Source organism: Rhipicephalus sanguineus, unplaced genomic scaffold, assembly GCF_013339695.2.
Source record: "Rhipicephalus sanguineus isolate Rsan-2018 unplaced genomic scaffold, BIME_Rsan_1.4 Seq1022, whole genome shotgun sequence".
In the NCBI taxonomy this organism is placed as follows: Eukaryota; Metazoa; Arthropoda; class Arachnida; order Ixodida; family Ixodidae; genus Rhipicephalus; species Rhipicephalus sanguineus.
In genome coordinates, this window is record NW_023614186.1 from 104,342 (window position 1) to 120,704 (window position 16,363).

A 16,363-nucleotide genomic window follows, 5' to 3' on the forward strand; every position below is an offset into this window, starting at 1 on the left:
CAGTTATAAGACAGTGACACGAATATTATGTTTCAAGAAAACTGCTTTGCATGTTATAGTGAGCTAATAAATTTTCATGTAAACAGATGTTTTTGCTGAAAATTATGTAAGTACCATCCACAACCAGCCATTTAGAAGCTGCAGGAAAAATTATTGCATGCAGCCATTCCTTTAGTTTTTTTTTTGGCATCGTTGCCATTTCCATGGGCATAGTTTTTGTTGTTATGATTATTATTATTGTCTCTTTAAGCTGACATTTCTTTTTCATTGTCTGGTCTTGGCTGTGAATGCATGCATGTACAAGAACAGTTTCAAATTCGGAAACTGGCAGCCTTGACCTCTGTACAAAAAAAAAAGAAAAACAGAAATTGTTATATTATGATGAATAAATTTATGGCAACACGGTCGTACTTGACAGCCACTTATTTGTTCTTCTGTCTGACATGAGTGTCGAAACTGCATTTTTAAGGCATTTGTGAGGACACTTAAAAGGACCTTGCAACACTTCCAAAGTGATTGTCAAATGGCTTCATTAAAAGAGCTTATTGCCTCACGAATTTGACTGCCACAAAAATTTCTAGAATTGGTCAAGTACAAGCGGGACGGAGTACAGGGATTTGTCACAGGCTTCAAGTGCTTCTCTCTCCTTTCGTACTAGCGAGCACTTTGAAAGCTACGTAGGTTGGGGGATGACAAAGGGGCTAGAAGGTGCGTCCTGTCGTCGGCTTGCATCATGACCTTGAACGCTTTCTTCTTTTCTTCGAACGTGCGGCTCATTTGCAGTGTGATTGCGAGCGCGCGGGCATGCCACGGCGGCCACGGTAACTATGCAGCTCGTGATGCTCAAATCGGCCAGTGGCCATGGACTTTGGGTTTATGGCGCGGTCATTTGGGTTTATGGCATTGTTTGTCGAGAGAAGAGGGAACGATTTCTGGCTGACTTCGAGAATTCATTGTAAATTCCAGACCGCGTGCTGTGCTATAATGTTGGGCTTGTGTGTTCTCAGAGCCCCGACTACCGATCGGCAGCGTTTTCTGACCATGCTGAGAAAGTGTTGCAGAGCCCCTTTAAGGACTTTCGTGTAGTAATATGGAAAGGGGGCATCTTATTGTGGCGATTGCCTTGGAATATTCAAAGAGGAACACCACATCGTTCCCTATATTGCTCAATAGTTGCTTGAAAACTCCGGTAATGTCATCTACTTTTAGTCTGCCTGTCCTTTGTAAATGGAGAGCAACAGTGCCAATTTGGCGTATTCATGTAACGGTCAACAATCTTGGGTGCCTGTCTGAGCCCCAATGCTGACCAAACTCGCAGGTTTGGGCTTGCAAGCATTGCGAGGACCGAACAAAAGGTTCATGCTGTGCTCATGGCCGCGCCACACCTTGCTGTTGTCTCGAATAAGCATACTACCATGCTGGGAGTGGACTTCAGGTGCAGTGCCTGAGAATTTGATGGACACTAAAGTGAACTTTCCTTTATGCAATAATGTTGTAGACGGACTTCACCTACTCTGCAAAAATTGTGTTCTTCCGACAAGAAAACCAAATGAGGCTGAAGTGCAAGGGAAAATCGAAGCTTGAAGAGATAAAAGATTCTTGACCATGGGGGTTTTGCTGGAGCCAACATTTCGACAAGCAGTCTTGTCTTCTCCAGGGCTGCAACTAGACATTTACAGCCTTTAAGAAAAGACTGTGTCAAAACGGCTCCGGCAACACCCCATAGTCAAGAATGTCTTGCCCCAGCAAGAAACATTGGTTAATCTCAAGGGCAGGGCAGCCTAATGCTGCGTCTCATAATTCACGAGGAAAGAGTGAAAGGATAACTAGTTTAAGATGCATGCTTGAAAGTAAGGCTTTAACACATATAGACAGAAGAGACAGCATTGGTCCTCAACTGTTCCCTTGCGTCTGTTGGGACACGAGGGAGACCATGATCTTTGTGGGGCCGGAAAGACACCCCAAGTGCGCGCTTTTTAGATGCGAAGTATCTCTTGCTTGGGGTATGTAACGCGGCGTGGTCATCCGCACGCAGCGTTGTGGTCCGCACTCACACTACGTATGCGCGACTCCTCCTTCCCTCTCTCCAACAGCTGCGCGTTGCTCTCTCCACTTCTCTGCCAGCACCTGCTTGCGCTTCTCCTGCGTTCTCGCTTCTGCTCTCACGGCGCATATGCTACTCTCCTCTTCTAGCCTCCTCTCCTTCAAATGGCAGAGCGCTGCGCGCGTTCAGTTCAGCGCGTGCCTCGGTTGGCTCCTCTGAAATGCGGGCTCGACATGCCGAAGTTCTCTCCTGCGCAGCGCCGCGATGAGGGCCAGCGCATGCGCGTCCCTTCCCCCTCTCTCTCCTCTCCTACGCTGCCTCTCTCTCACGCGCCTGTCGACGTTCCCCGCACGCCCTGTGAGAATTAACGGCCAGGCTAGAGGGAAGACACGACGCGCGTAGTGTTCCTCTTCGCGTTCCACGACGCGAGGTCGGTAGCATGCCCAGCGAACGCCAACGGAACGCGATCGTGCAAGTGCTCCGGCTTCGCATCGCCTCATGGTCCCCTTTAGCGGGAGATGGTGTAATTTTTTTATTTACACTATTAAATAAAACAAAGGGTGCACTTGGGGCAACCTTCTGTATCGCAACAGTAATCGTCAACTATCTCGTGTACCTTTTATTTGCATTACCGCCTCGCGCCGGCTGTTCGAGGTCGCTAACTGCGTACACGCTATCGGCTTGGCATAGCATTCATAACAAGAAAGTGGCGAGCGCTGTTTTCCAGAAAGGAAACGTGAGCAGGCCAGATGATTATTGCTGTGGGACAGAAAGACACCTTAAATACGCCCTCTCGTTTTGAGAGTGTGCGACAGGAAGACGTCCCAAGCGCGCCCCATTTTCAGTGTTGTTGATGGTCCGCCTAAAGCCCTTCAACAACAATGAAGCAGTTTACGCTATAGACGGTGTAAGCTGCTTTTGGAGAAATTCGGAGCTCTCTCATGTGCTGATGTGGGATATATTCATAGTCGTATCTACCGGGGGGGGGGGGGGGGACAAGAGGGGCGCTAGCCCCTCCATGATAAATGTTGGGGGGGGGGAGCCCCCCGCCCCCACTTTCGACAGTGGTTATTGTCGGCTGCAGACTGGGAAACTAACAAGTCAGGCAAAGTTTTACTTGAGCGCAGCAATAACGTAATTTTGTAATAAAATTTGTCCTACGATTCTGCTGTGATGACTGTCCTCCGTGTGTCATGACCGCGCACTGTAGGCTACCTGCGGTACGGGTTGCCTTTCCACGCTTGTGCGTCTTGCGCTCGAGCATTGCAGAGGAGGCTATCGCTCAGCAGGGGCTCTATGACATTACAGCAATGGCATGATTTTATTTCGTCCTGCCTGGCCTGAAATTTAAGTAATCCACTGCGCAAATATGGGCGGAAACCAGCAAACGTTTTATAGCCAGATCAAACGCTCTCCTTTTTCAGGAAATTCTGTTTCTTGAAAACGAATAGCATCGCCACTGCTCCATATCCAAGCTGCTGTGAGTTGATGAGTGTGAGAAGTGTCCAGTATTTTCGTTGTGCATAGCCAGGACAGCTAAAATAGATTCCCATTTTAGTCTCCGATTACCCTGCTTCGTTTGGCTTATATGGCAGCCTGCAGCGATCGTGGCGGCTTGTAACAAGGCAGTGGACTCGAGTACATTGAGAAGCCCGCTGTCAAGTTTGCCCCGTTACTTGATCTACCTCACCAGGGAGATTATCAGCGTCCACGGTTTTCTGGACTATGAAGGCTGCCTACCTGGAAAGGATTGTGTCTGTTTCTAATAATTTATTGCTCTCTCTACCTCTTTGTCAGCAACGATGAGTTCACAGAGAGTTGTACGCGCGCAAAAACAGCTCAACATCGTTATACTACAACTGTATTATTATACGGATATGAATCCGTCTCACCAGCTGCTATAAGTAGCCGCTGCCAATGTGATTGAGGACAGCCTTTTAAATTACGTTCAGAAAGAGGCACTGTTTGGCTATTCAGAAATAAATGAGTTATTGTTCAGCACAGTAATGTGCTGCGCAGACTTTTGACGTCGCGTAACACTTGAAGGCGATTTTATGGCACATTGAAAATTTTTGACAAATAGCGAAGAACCATTCACAAACAACACGTCGTATTGAAAATAGTTCATTATATATTTTTTAACCCAGTCATGCGTAAGTTACGTAATACACAGGGATCTACTTACGCGTCATTTGTGGCGTCATTTTACGAGCATGTGCTGTGAGCAAGACCCAGAAAATTTCGACCAATCATTACAGGTAACAACCTATACGGAAGGAAACAATGCGGGGTAGTTTAACGTTATAATCACCTACATTTTTTCAAGGAAAATTTGAGCTTACACAGTTTACGTAGGCTATTTACTTGTGAGGAACCGGAGGGGAGGAGTAAAGGGCCACTTCACCGCTTAACCGTCCACCCCCCACCCAAGCTGGTAAAAGTACGAGGGCAAGGACACCTAGTATATAAATTCGTAGTCATTTATAATCTTATACCTATACACGACCAGCTCAATGTGGTTTCCTTAAGTATTAATCGACTGCTAAATTAGTTAACATCGGGGTGCCACAGGGTTCCATACTTGGACCGTTACTTTTCCTCTTGTTCGTGAATGATTTACCGTCACAGCCGATTGATGCTACTGCGATACTTTATGCGGATGACACTAATCTACTGATATCAGACCGGAAGGAAAGTTTGTTAATTAAAAAGTTAATGCGGAACTTTGCAACCTTCATCGCTGGTGCACAACGAATGGCGTCACACTCAATCCTACAAAGACTGTATTCATACTTTTTCACTCTGAAAGACGGGAAATCTTAGTGCATAAGGACGCAATCTATAACAACTGTTTCATACAGCATGCAGATCACACAAAATTCCTGGGAATTGTCATAGATTCTTACCTAAAATTTCATTTACACGCACGAACGTTGTTCAGAAAGCCCATACGGATTGCATGTTCTTTGTAAATGTAGACACTTTTTTCAAGAGAAATATACTAATTAATCTTTATTATGCATTCATTCATTCACACATAAACTACTGCATTGCTATATGGGGTTGCACGTACCATTGTCACCTTAAATCCGTACAAATTATTCAGAAAAGAGCTCTTCGCATAATACTGCCTAATGATATTCATATCAGAGGCGATAACTTGTTCCAAAATACTAATGTGTTAAGTGTCCCCAATTTAGTTATTTACAATATTGCTTCTATAATATACAGAATATTTTACGGTAAATCACCTTACTGTCAGTTTTCCTTCGTCGTCACCCCGAGTTAACGAGTGTTTTCACGCTTCAGACTTTTACTACCTAAAACAAATTATGGCCGTCAAACTTTAGAATTTAAAGGAAGTACAATTGGAATAGCCTTACTACTAATCAAAAGACAGCCCCGTCTCTTCACTCTTTCCAAGCACAACTAAAAAATTCGCTTCATATCAATTGATAATGCAATAGTCATTGTAGTCATTATTTTCATATATGTCTTATTCTCACTTATACATATTACAGAATGAATTCCTGTTGCTTTAATTACATAGCATTATCGTGTCAGTCATGTTTTTATTCTTTAGTAACGGTGAGCATTGCCTATGAAACAACATTCTGTCTTGATAAGTTTTCTTGTGTTTTTGATGACTAAATATTCCCTTCTCATGCTGTTGCCACTTAGTTTTTGATGTTACAATGCCGTTAGGGACCCTTCAACAATTCTGTTGGGTCCCTAAAAGTGTAAATACATGTACCACAAAAATAATGAAATAAACTTCAAACTTCAAACTGAACTTCGTCTTCTTCATAAGAAAGACATTATAATAGAGGGCTCTAACAGTAAGAAATTGGCACTCGGTTTATCCCGAAGACTTCTGCAAAGTACCTTGCTTTGTCAGCCACATGTTTTGTTTAATCTAAGATTGGGAGTTTGCGGAAGGAATGCTCAGATGATCAGGTTTATATATATATATATATATACGGCGGACAGAGTGAGGGCCGCCAGCCGCCCCACTCGTGAACGAGTTGGTACGCCGCTGGATATATTTGCTGTGCTGTCCTCAAATTTGACACCCTAAGTACGCCCTGTTTTTTTAAGAGTGTCCGACAGGAAGATGTCCCAAATGCGTCTCTTCTCAGTGTTGTTGAGCGGCCCTAAAGCAAACACCACTAGAAAGCTAGTCCAGGTGGTGTTGCCCTAAAGCCCCTCAACAACACTGGAGAAGTTTACACCCCAAAGGTGTAAACACTTTCTTTTTCTTCTGCGAATCCAGAGCTTACTCATGTACTTCTGCAGGATAAGAGTATGAAGTTAGGCATGTTGGTAATGGAAAGCGCGTCGTCGTCCCTCTCTTGTCCAGTGTCAAATGATGCGCTACGTGATCAGTTCTGCAGGGTATCTTTGCTGCGCTGTCCTCGACTCGGACTGAGCCGGATTGACTTTTCTTTTTAAAATGCACCTTCGGCAGCCACGATATGAAATAAAATGAACCAGGGGCGTAGCCAGAAATTTTTCCGGGGGGGGGGGGGGGGGGGGGGGGGGGGGTTTGGCCATACTTATGTATGTTCGTGTGTGCCTTTGTATGTGTGCGCGTATGTATACGCAAGCAAAACTGAAAAATTCGGGGGCCCGGGTTTCAACCCCCAGCCCCCCCCCTTGGTTAAGCCCCTGAAATGCACGTATGATCTATGCTGGCGCCAGTGCTGGGCAGTATAGAAGATACATGTATCTTAGATACTATCTTAGATACTCTTGTGTATCTTGTGTCTGTATCGCGATACGTCTCGCAAAACGTGTATCAGATCTGTTTTCCGATACATTGAAGAATGTATCGTGTATCTTAAGATACAAGATACTGCGATCGCAATTCCACCGTGCGAAACAATACATGCTGACTGAACTCCGCTTCCCAATATGATACTGTTGCCACTAAGCCGACACAATTAAACTAAAGGCAGTGACACCATTTTATCTTTCCGCCAGAGTTTTCAAGCGAGGGAAGGCGTGAGCTCTGAGCGTCCTATTGATGGAGCAGAATCACGTGGTAGCGCTCGCGTCGTCTCGACAGACCAGCGCGCGAACGTCTACGCCCAAAGACCTTTCGTTTTCTCGTTTTTTTTTTTTTAGTGGGTCAGTGCCATGACACATGGCTCTCAGCCACTGCCCTGTGCGATGATGATGATGAAAAAACATTATTACAAAAGAAAAAAGAGAGTTTGGGGGCCAAAGCATGACCCCGCTACATGGTCGGCGTCCTAGTCCGGGACACCGCATGACGAGGCCCGTCTCGCGCCCGTCGCACCAGAGCCCGTTGCGACTCCAGTGAGGAGCAGTTGAGGAGGGCAGTCTCCATGCCTCTCGTGAAGGGGTAGGGGAAGGGGGCAGGTGGGGATTTTTAGTACATGCCCACACCAGTGGAAGATATCACAGGTCCCCACAGTGTGGGCACCGCCCATCCGTGTTCGGATCATAGTGTTTTAATATTGCAGGACAGAGTAGAGTACCTGTCTGCAGGCGCCTTAGAGTTCGCTCATCTGCCTTACTCAGACCCTTTGCAGGAGCCGGGAAAAGGCGGTGAGTGTCGCGATAATACGCGAGAATTCTTTGAACCGCAGAAGCGGTGTAATGGCCTCCGAGTCATAAGAGCCAGGGTGAGGAGCCGGTGGGTAATCGCTCGGGCGGCCGCGTCAGCGGCCTCATTACCTCGTAAGCCCTGATGGCCTGGAGCCCATATAATTCGTTTTGGGGTCGGATCAATGGCAGCCCGTTTTAGAATTTGGCCGGCTAAGGGGGATATCTTCCTGCCAAGTAGTGAGCACATGCTTTACGGGAGTCCGTGATGATGACTTTCGAATTGGGATCCGCGGCAGCAAGCGCTATCGCTACTTCCTCAGCTCGCTCTGAATTTTGTGCTCGGAAGGAGAGCCCATTGACGTGTTTTTCCTGGTGAATTACAGAGGCCGTGTAAAATCCCTTGGGCGAAGGCCCTGCTATGTCCACGTAGAATACACCAGGTCGGGAGCCGTGTTGTCTTTCAAGCGTCCGAGCCCGCGCTTGTCGTCTGCTTTCGTGCGTGTGCATATCCATGTTACTGGGGAGCGGTGAGACCGAGAGCATATGGCGCCACAGTTCCGGAATACGCTCCGCCTCCTCTGCAGGGCAAACGTGTTGGATCTGTAATCGGTTTAGCAGGCGGCGCCCGGGGGCCGTCTGCATGAGCCGCGTGTATTGATTCACAAGGTGGGCCTCCCGCAACTCCTGGTAGGAGTTGAGCACACCTAACGCTCTGAGTTTGGCGTTGGAGGTGGCCACAGGGAGATCCAGAGCTCGCTTAGTCGCCTTACGGATGATGGCATCTATTCTGTCGTCTTCGTGCTTGTTAGTGCGAAGGTATGGGACGGCATAGAGTATCCGGCTAGTCACGAAGGCATGGGCGAGCCGAAGCGCGTCCCTGCCCCGCAGACCGCCCCGCTTGTTGGAAACGCGGTGGATCATGCGCCCTACCTGTTCGCCTACTCTCCGAAGTTTCGCAATAGTGGAGTCCGGTCTGAGTCTGTGGTGAATGAACAGGCCCAGAATCCGAAGCTCCTCCACCTCTCTGATGGGAACCCCGGACAGAGAGACGTGTATGGCTGATTTATCTCTTGGTTTCGCTCTAACATGCAGAAGCTCTGATTTGGTTGGAGCACACTGGAGTCCACAATCGTTGGCATACGCCTCGACTATGGATGCGGCCTGCTGAAGGCGTTCCTGCATTTCGCCAATGCTCCCTTCGCTGGTCCAGATTGTAATGTCATCGGCATATACTGCGTGTTGAATGCCTTCCACCCGGGCCAATTCATTTGGGAGGCGCATCATAGCAATGTTGAACAGGAGCGGTGATAACACAGCTCCCTGAGGGGTACCCCGTGTTCCCATAATGTACGGGCCATATTCCTCGTCCTCGATCCGAAGAAGAGCCTGGCGCTTAGAGAGGAAATCGCTGATGTATGCAAAGGTCCTAGCCCCGCAATCGGTGGAACTCAAGTTAGCCAGGATGCTACCGTGTTTAACATTGTCGAAAGCCCCCTTCATATCAAGGGCGAGGATGGCTTTGTCATTGTGTTGCATAGTTGTGGGTTGTATGATGGCCCTGTGCAGCGAGAAGGATGTCCTGTGCAGACATGTGTGGGCGAAACCCAAACATGGTGTCTGCAAACAAGCCCTTGCCCTCCAGATATGGAGAGAGGCGATCCCGTACCATCGTCTCCATAAGCTTGCCCGTGCACGAGGTCAGTGATATGGGCCTCAGATTATCCGTATTCACGGCCTTGCCTGCTTTGGGGATAAAAGTCACAAGTGATGTCTTCCATTCGGGAGGTAGCGGACGTCCGTCCCAGATCTGGTTAATATATTCTAATAAATGGAGGTAGGCTGTGTCAGGGAGGTTTGCCAACAGTTTCACTGTTATGCGGTCCCTCCCTGGAGCCGTACCTCGGCGCATTTTAGCTAAGGCAGCTTTAAGGTCATGCAACTGAAAATGGGCATCGAGTTGGTGGTTAGGCTTACCAGAGTACGTGTACGCCGGCCCAGTCGGGTCCTCCGTGCGACAGAGATATCTATCGCACAGAGCATCCGCAAGCTGTGCCGACGTGCCTTGGTACCCATGCAGAGCTCGCCGGAGTTGCTTTTGCGTCTCCCTCTCGTTTGAGAGGGATCTATCAGACTGCGAAAGAGACGCCATGTCCCTTTCGAGCTCATCTGACGAGCTGCGGCGTCGCAGCGGGCTATCCAATTTGAATCGGAGAGCTGAGCAGCATACGCTGCAGCCTGCTCCGTGAGTTGGGCTATGCGGGTACGTAACTTGCGATTAGTCTTCTGTTTTTTCCAACGTTTTGTTAAGCTTCTGCGCGCCTCCCACAAGTGCAGGAGATGAGTGTCAATTGCGGGGATCTCTTCGTTGGTTTGAAGTGTAGTAATATTTTTTTCTGAATGTGGTTTATGTGTGTAGCCCACTCCGCGTAGCCGCCAGAAAAAATACGGGGGGAATAGTCTCATTCCGGAATTGTTGCCAATCGGTCAGCTTGGCTTGACCCCATTTTTTATGCGCTGGCTTTTCCAGGACTGTAACCCGGAGAAGGCAGTGATCACTGCCTAGAGAATCGCCCAAGTTCTCCTGCCCTGTGCGACACACTCCAATGCTTGCGTCGTCTTTCGCACAAATTCTGGTACCTCTGTAGTGTCATTATCGAAGTTTCTCTTGCATTGTGCTTCGTTACGAAGTCTGAAGAATGCAAGAATGGGGTTGCATTGCGTCTCGTGGATTTCACACATCGGCGACTTGAAGGACCTCGTGGATGTAATTCTGTCTTATATGCAAATAAGATTCTAACATCTATAGAACCACCGGTGCCGATTCTGCATCTAACAGAACAAACATTCAGCTAACAGAAGCTATATCGGCGTACCTCTCTTTTACAGCGAAAGCTGTTATGAGATCATTTCACCGGCCGTTTTTGGCGCCGTAGTTGTCCGCCGCCGCCGCCGCCGCTGCCGCCGCTGCCGCCGCCGCCGCCGCCGGTGTCCGTAACCAGTATCGCTCGAAATAAAAAAAAAAAAAACGAAATAAGAAAAAGTTCCAGGATGGAACGAGGTTCGAACCTGGGCCCTCTGCGTGGGAGCCCAGTATTCAACCTCTGAGCCATGCCGGTGCTTGAAACTGCTTTGCAAAAAGGTCCTATACAGGCTTCATGTCGGGAAGGAACCAAATTAGCATATGCAATGTAGCGTGGTAGAAGAGTAAAATAAGCACCATGCGTCGCACAACGCGAATTCTGTAACCAGGCGTCACACAATGCGAATTGCACAACGAGTAGGTTGTTGAATGCTTCCATCCCATTACAAATTAAGGACTCTGCAATAATTCTTCGTCGTCATCAGGCACAGCATCAACAAAGCGCGCATAATGCCTTACATGGGTTTAGCAGGTACCAACTCTCTCCGTAGAATGACGAAAAATGGCACAGTGCCTGCTGCCCTACTTCTCAAAAATTACAATGATTTAAAGCGTAGTGGGTTCCTCGCAAGCGCACTTGTATTGGTTGCCAAGGAAGCCCATAAGCGCATGATCCACATCTTTGGGGTCTCAGTAAAATTACAATGATTTATAGCGTAGTGGGTTCCTCGCAAGTGCACTTGTATTGGTTGCCAAGGAAGCCCATAAGCGCATGATCCATTTCCTCGGAGTCTCAGTAAAGTTCTTCGCCCCCCCCCCCCTTCCCCCGTGTCTTCCCACGTCAACGTATGTTATACAGCATGACGGGAGAGGGAAATAGCGACCGGGTGTCACCCAATGCAAATTACATAACTGGTGGGCCGTTTAAAGATTCCAACCCATTACAAAGGGCTGAGCCATAATTCTTCATCGTCATCAGTCGTCGCGTCAACAAAGTGCACATAATGCCTTACAGACGTGTAGCTTGTGCCTCGCTTCTCCGCAGAATGACGAATAATGCCTTAGTAGGTGTTAGGTACTTGTATTGTGGCCCCAGAACTTAACGGGCTCTAGAAACGCCGCTCTTCCAGCTTTCGCTGTGACTGTGCTGCGGTTTAAGCGCAGGCCTGGCGTTTAATTTTTCTTTTATTCAATGAGTTCTTAAAATCATAATTTGATTGATAGCACAAGCTCTTTCTAAGTTGTCCTTTTCCATTCCACACATTACCTATGTGTCTGTATTGTTTTTTTTTTTTCCCGTCTGCTTACTGCAATATGTCTTTAAAGGAGCACTAACACAAAATTTCGAAGGCGAGATAACCCGTGTGATGGATTTATGTGGACACACACGCATCATCTACGAAATATCAACGGATAATATAGCCTAGAACATATTTAAAATCACGTGCGCGTCGCCCCACTACACGCAAAACGCGCCTTCGGAACCAACGGCCACCTGCGTCACGAGTTTTTGCGTTGGCTGCCACGATTGTTGCGGGCGCTCTCTCCCACTGACTCCTATAAAGGCAGGGGAGAAAAGGATAACATTCGCTCGTATAGACTGCTAACCATTACATCGGTGCTATACAGGTTGGCGATGCAGGCAGTAAAATTAAAAATAGAAGCGTGGGTAAAACAAAATGATATTTTGGGAGAACTTCAGAATGGATTTCGAATCGACAGGCGGTTAGACGATAATCTGTTTGTTCTTACCCAGTGTATAGAAATATCGAAAATAGTAAACAGGCCCTTATACGTAGCTTATCTAGATATCACCGGGGCGTATGACAACGTTAATCAGGAAATTTTGTGGGATATATTGAAACTATAGGGGACGACTGTATACAGCTTTTGAAGGAAATATACCGAGAAAATACAGTTTGTATAGTATGGGAAGGAATAAGTAGCAAGGACAGCGTTGAAATTAGCAAGGGGCTGAGACAGGGATGTACTTTGTCCCCCCTGTTATTCATGCTGTACATGCATGGTGAGGATGGAAAAAGTGCTGGAAGGTTGCAACATTGGATTTAATTTGTAACACAAACAGGTCGGCACGATTTTATGCTGATGATATTGTCTTATTTGCGGACAGTCAAGATGATACGCAGCGACTGGCAAATATATGCGGAAGGGAATGTGAGGCTCTAGGACTAGGATTTAGTGCAACAAAATGTGGATTGATGGTATTCAATGATCACGAGGATAACTGATCACGTAGCGCAAAATTTGACACAGGACAAGAGAGGGGGACGAAGACGAGCGCTTACTTCCAACAAGGTTTATTTCGAGGAGCGTACACATATATACTCTCGAAATGCGAAAAACAAACAAATCATTCATGAAACTCACAATTGCCATGCGCGAAAATCTTCTCAGGAAAGACATTCTCAGGAAAGACATTCTCAGGAAAGACAATTCTTTTTGACAAGCCCGAGAGAGGGAGTGCTGATGCAGTTCAGCCCTAATCTAGAAATCCTCTCTGCCTCGATAATTTCCCTTGTCGTTTTATTTCTGTTTTTTCCTACGATAATGGTGTCATGAAAAAAGCGGTTTGCAGCCACACGTGCTGCAGTGCAATGCCAGGAAACCATCGCGACCATTCTTGACATTACAAGCATGTTCCCGGAGCCGGTCATTAATACAGCGGCCAGTTTGTCCTATATATTTCTTGCCGCATGAAAGAGGTATCTGATAGATTGCATTTGCTGTGCATGTGACGAATGGGATTTTATGCTTTTTGAGCAACCTCGTTTTGCATTTGAAACATCCTTGGTGCACAAGTACGACAGCTTTTTCGGGGCAGAAAAAACCACCTTCACATTGGCCCGCTCCCCAACCTTTTTCAAGTTGTGGGAGACTCCATGTAGGTACGGGACTACAGCAAGCCTCCGAGGCCTTACTGGCTCAACATGTGGGAGCGCTTGTTCCGAGATCTGAAGCTTCTTCACCAAACTTTCCGCAACTGAAACCTGTATGTGAGAAGGGTAACCGGCATTCGAAAGTCGCTCTGCTTGCTCTTTAAAACTGGCTGCCATTAGATGGGGGCAAGACTTTTCTAATGCATTGCGAAAGCACATGTTTACAATACCTCTTTTAACGAGTTTTGTGTGGGCGGAATGATACGGAAGCAGAGGTTTGTTGCTCCTGGGCAGGTACGCCCACAGGTGTGGTCTTGGTGAAAAGTAAAGGCTATGTCTAAAAATCTTAGAGTGTTGTTAGTTGGCAACTCGTAAGTTAACAAGAGGGGTTTAAACCGCTCCTTGATGAAATTTAGAATGTCTAGAGCACAGGACATGGGGTCACAGTCAAGAAGAATGAGGAAGTCGTCAACAAATCAAAAATGCGCGTGATATGCTTGTCACATAGGTCGCCGGAAACGGTTCTGTCAAGCTTGGCTAAAAACAAGTCACTTAAGATTGGAGCAATACATGACCCGATGCATATACCGTCCTTTTGAAGGTGGGGCTTCCCGTCCCATTGGATAAAGGTAGCTCTCAAGTAAACGGATAAAAGTTCTAAAAAACTACTAGACGGCACACCAGCACTGTTCTGAAACGCTATACCTAACTTATCAATGCATTCTTGCACAACAAAGAAGTGATTCATGAGGCAGCGAATAATACAGGTCTTTTACGTCAATGGAAAATGCGCACATGTGCTGATTAGAACGGGTCGGATGAAATCCAGAACTTGACCGGAATTTTTGACCAGAAACGGGTCGTCTACTGCTAAAAGGCCAAGCTTACTTTGCAAGAACACCGCTAACATTTTTGCCACGTGCCATTTTCTGATACGATGACACGAAATGGTTTTTCAGGCTTATGTGTTTTCACAGTGAAGAATGCCTCAAGAAAATCTTTTTGGCTATTTGCTATGCTGCTAGCTAGTTTAGTGAGGTTAAGCTTTCACACAACTTTTTAGCCTCAGATTTGACTTTTGAAATAACAACATTCTCCTTGCATTTGAACACCGATGAAACAGCTTCGCTTGCTTTAGAATTGAAAGGTTGAAAGAAAGGACGGCAAACCCTCCTTCCTTGTCGGCGGGAAGCACGGCGAGGGCGTTGTCCTGAGGTAGGCCTCCACTTTTCTTAGCGGCAACCTAGATGGGTGTCGCGTCGAACGGAGGAGCACGTCAACGCCCGCTGAAACACATCGGCCTTGTTCCGAGTCTGGTGCCCTCCCAGAAATTTGACGGACCAATGAGAGCCTTTCAGGCGCGGAAAGCCTCGGCTCAACCGCAAACTTCGGTCCAAGTGAGAGGGTCTCAGTCACTCCCGGTGGCAACTGTAACGGCTCTAACTTGTGAACGCTTCTCTTGCCTTTCTCATCATGCCTTTTCCTTGGTTTGAAGTCCGTCCTCAAACGAGATAAGTCACAGGCCCAGATGGCTTCTGTTGTCTGGTGAATGATGCGCTGAAGTTCTCGAAGCTGTCTTCTTCCCGCGGCATCATCCTTGGTGCCCAGAACTTGAAGCGACAGCCATTGCCCGAGCAGTCGCACTTGCCTCCTGAACTCGGTCCTCAGGATCTTGCACACTCTTATGCCATGTCCGACGGATGGGGTAAACCCGCAAAACAGCAGTCTAACTTCTTGAGGAAGAATTTTGTTCCGCATGCAGAACGTAAGTCTTCTCGCACGGCAAGTGGTGAGGGCTAACAACGCAACCGTCGCAGAGGGGTTTTGAGGAGAACACATAAAAGGGCCCGTTGTACTAGAAAGATAGTTGACAAGAGTATGAAGTTGGGCATGTTGGTAAAGCATAACTGATCACGTAGCGCAAAATTTGACACAGGACAAGAGAGGGGGACGAAGACGAGCGCTTACTTCCAACAAGGTTTATTTCGAGGAGCGTACACATATACTCTCGAAATGCGAAAACAAACAAATCATTCATGAAACTCACAATTGCCATGCGCGAAAATCTTACATTCTCAGGAAAGACAATTCTTTTTGACAAAGCCCGAGAGAGGGAGTGCTGATGCAGTTCAGCCCTAATCTACAAATCCTCTCTGCCTCGATAATTTCCCTTGTCGTTTTATTTCTGTTTTTTTCCTACGATAATGGCGTCATGAAAAAGCGGTTTGCAGCCACACGTGCTGCAGTGCAATGCCAGGAAACCATCGCGACCATTCTTGACATTACAAGCATGTTCCCGGAGCCGGTCATTAATACAGCGGCCAGTTTGTCCTATATATTTCTTGCCGCATGAAAGAGGTATCTGATAGATTGCATTTGCTGTGCATGTGACGAATGGGATTTTATGCTTTTTGAGCAACCTCGTTTTGCATTTGAAACATCCTTGGTGCACAAGTACGACAGCTTTTTCGGGGCAGAAAAAACCACCTTCACATTGGCCCGCTCCCCAACCTTTTTCAAGTTGTGGGAGACTCCATGTAGGTACGGGACTACAGCAAGCCTCCGAGGCCTCCGAAGCCTCCGAGACAACAGAAGCCATCTGGGCCTGTGACTTATCTCGTTTGAGGACGGACTTCAAACCAAGGAAAAGGCATGATGAAAAGGCAAGAGCAGCGTTCACAAGTTAGAGCCGTTACAGTTGCCACCGGAAGTGACTGAGCAGGGTTGCCAATGGTGGCTACTTTTCGCCAAATTGGCGAATTTGAGAGGCCCGTGGCGACCTAAAATTATGAATGGCGACATGGCGAATTTTTGGCGATTTTCAGCTTAGGTCTCCACTGAGTTACGCATCCTAAGCTCAGTGCCTTCCCAACGAATGAGCGGCACTATTCTCTGTATTTTTCTGGGTTTTGAGGTGCACATTGCGCGCCGTTCTGTATCTCCGTCCTGTAACTCGTGTGTATCTCCTGAATTCATCTAGATGCTTCT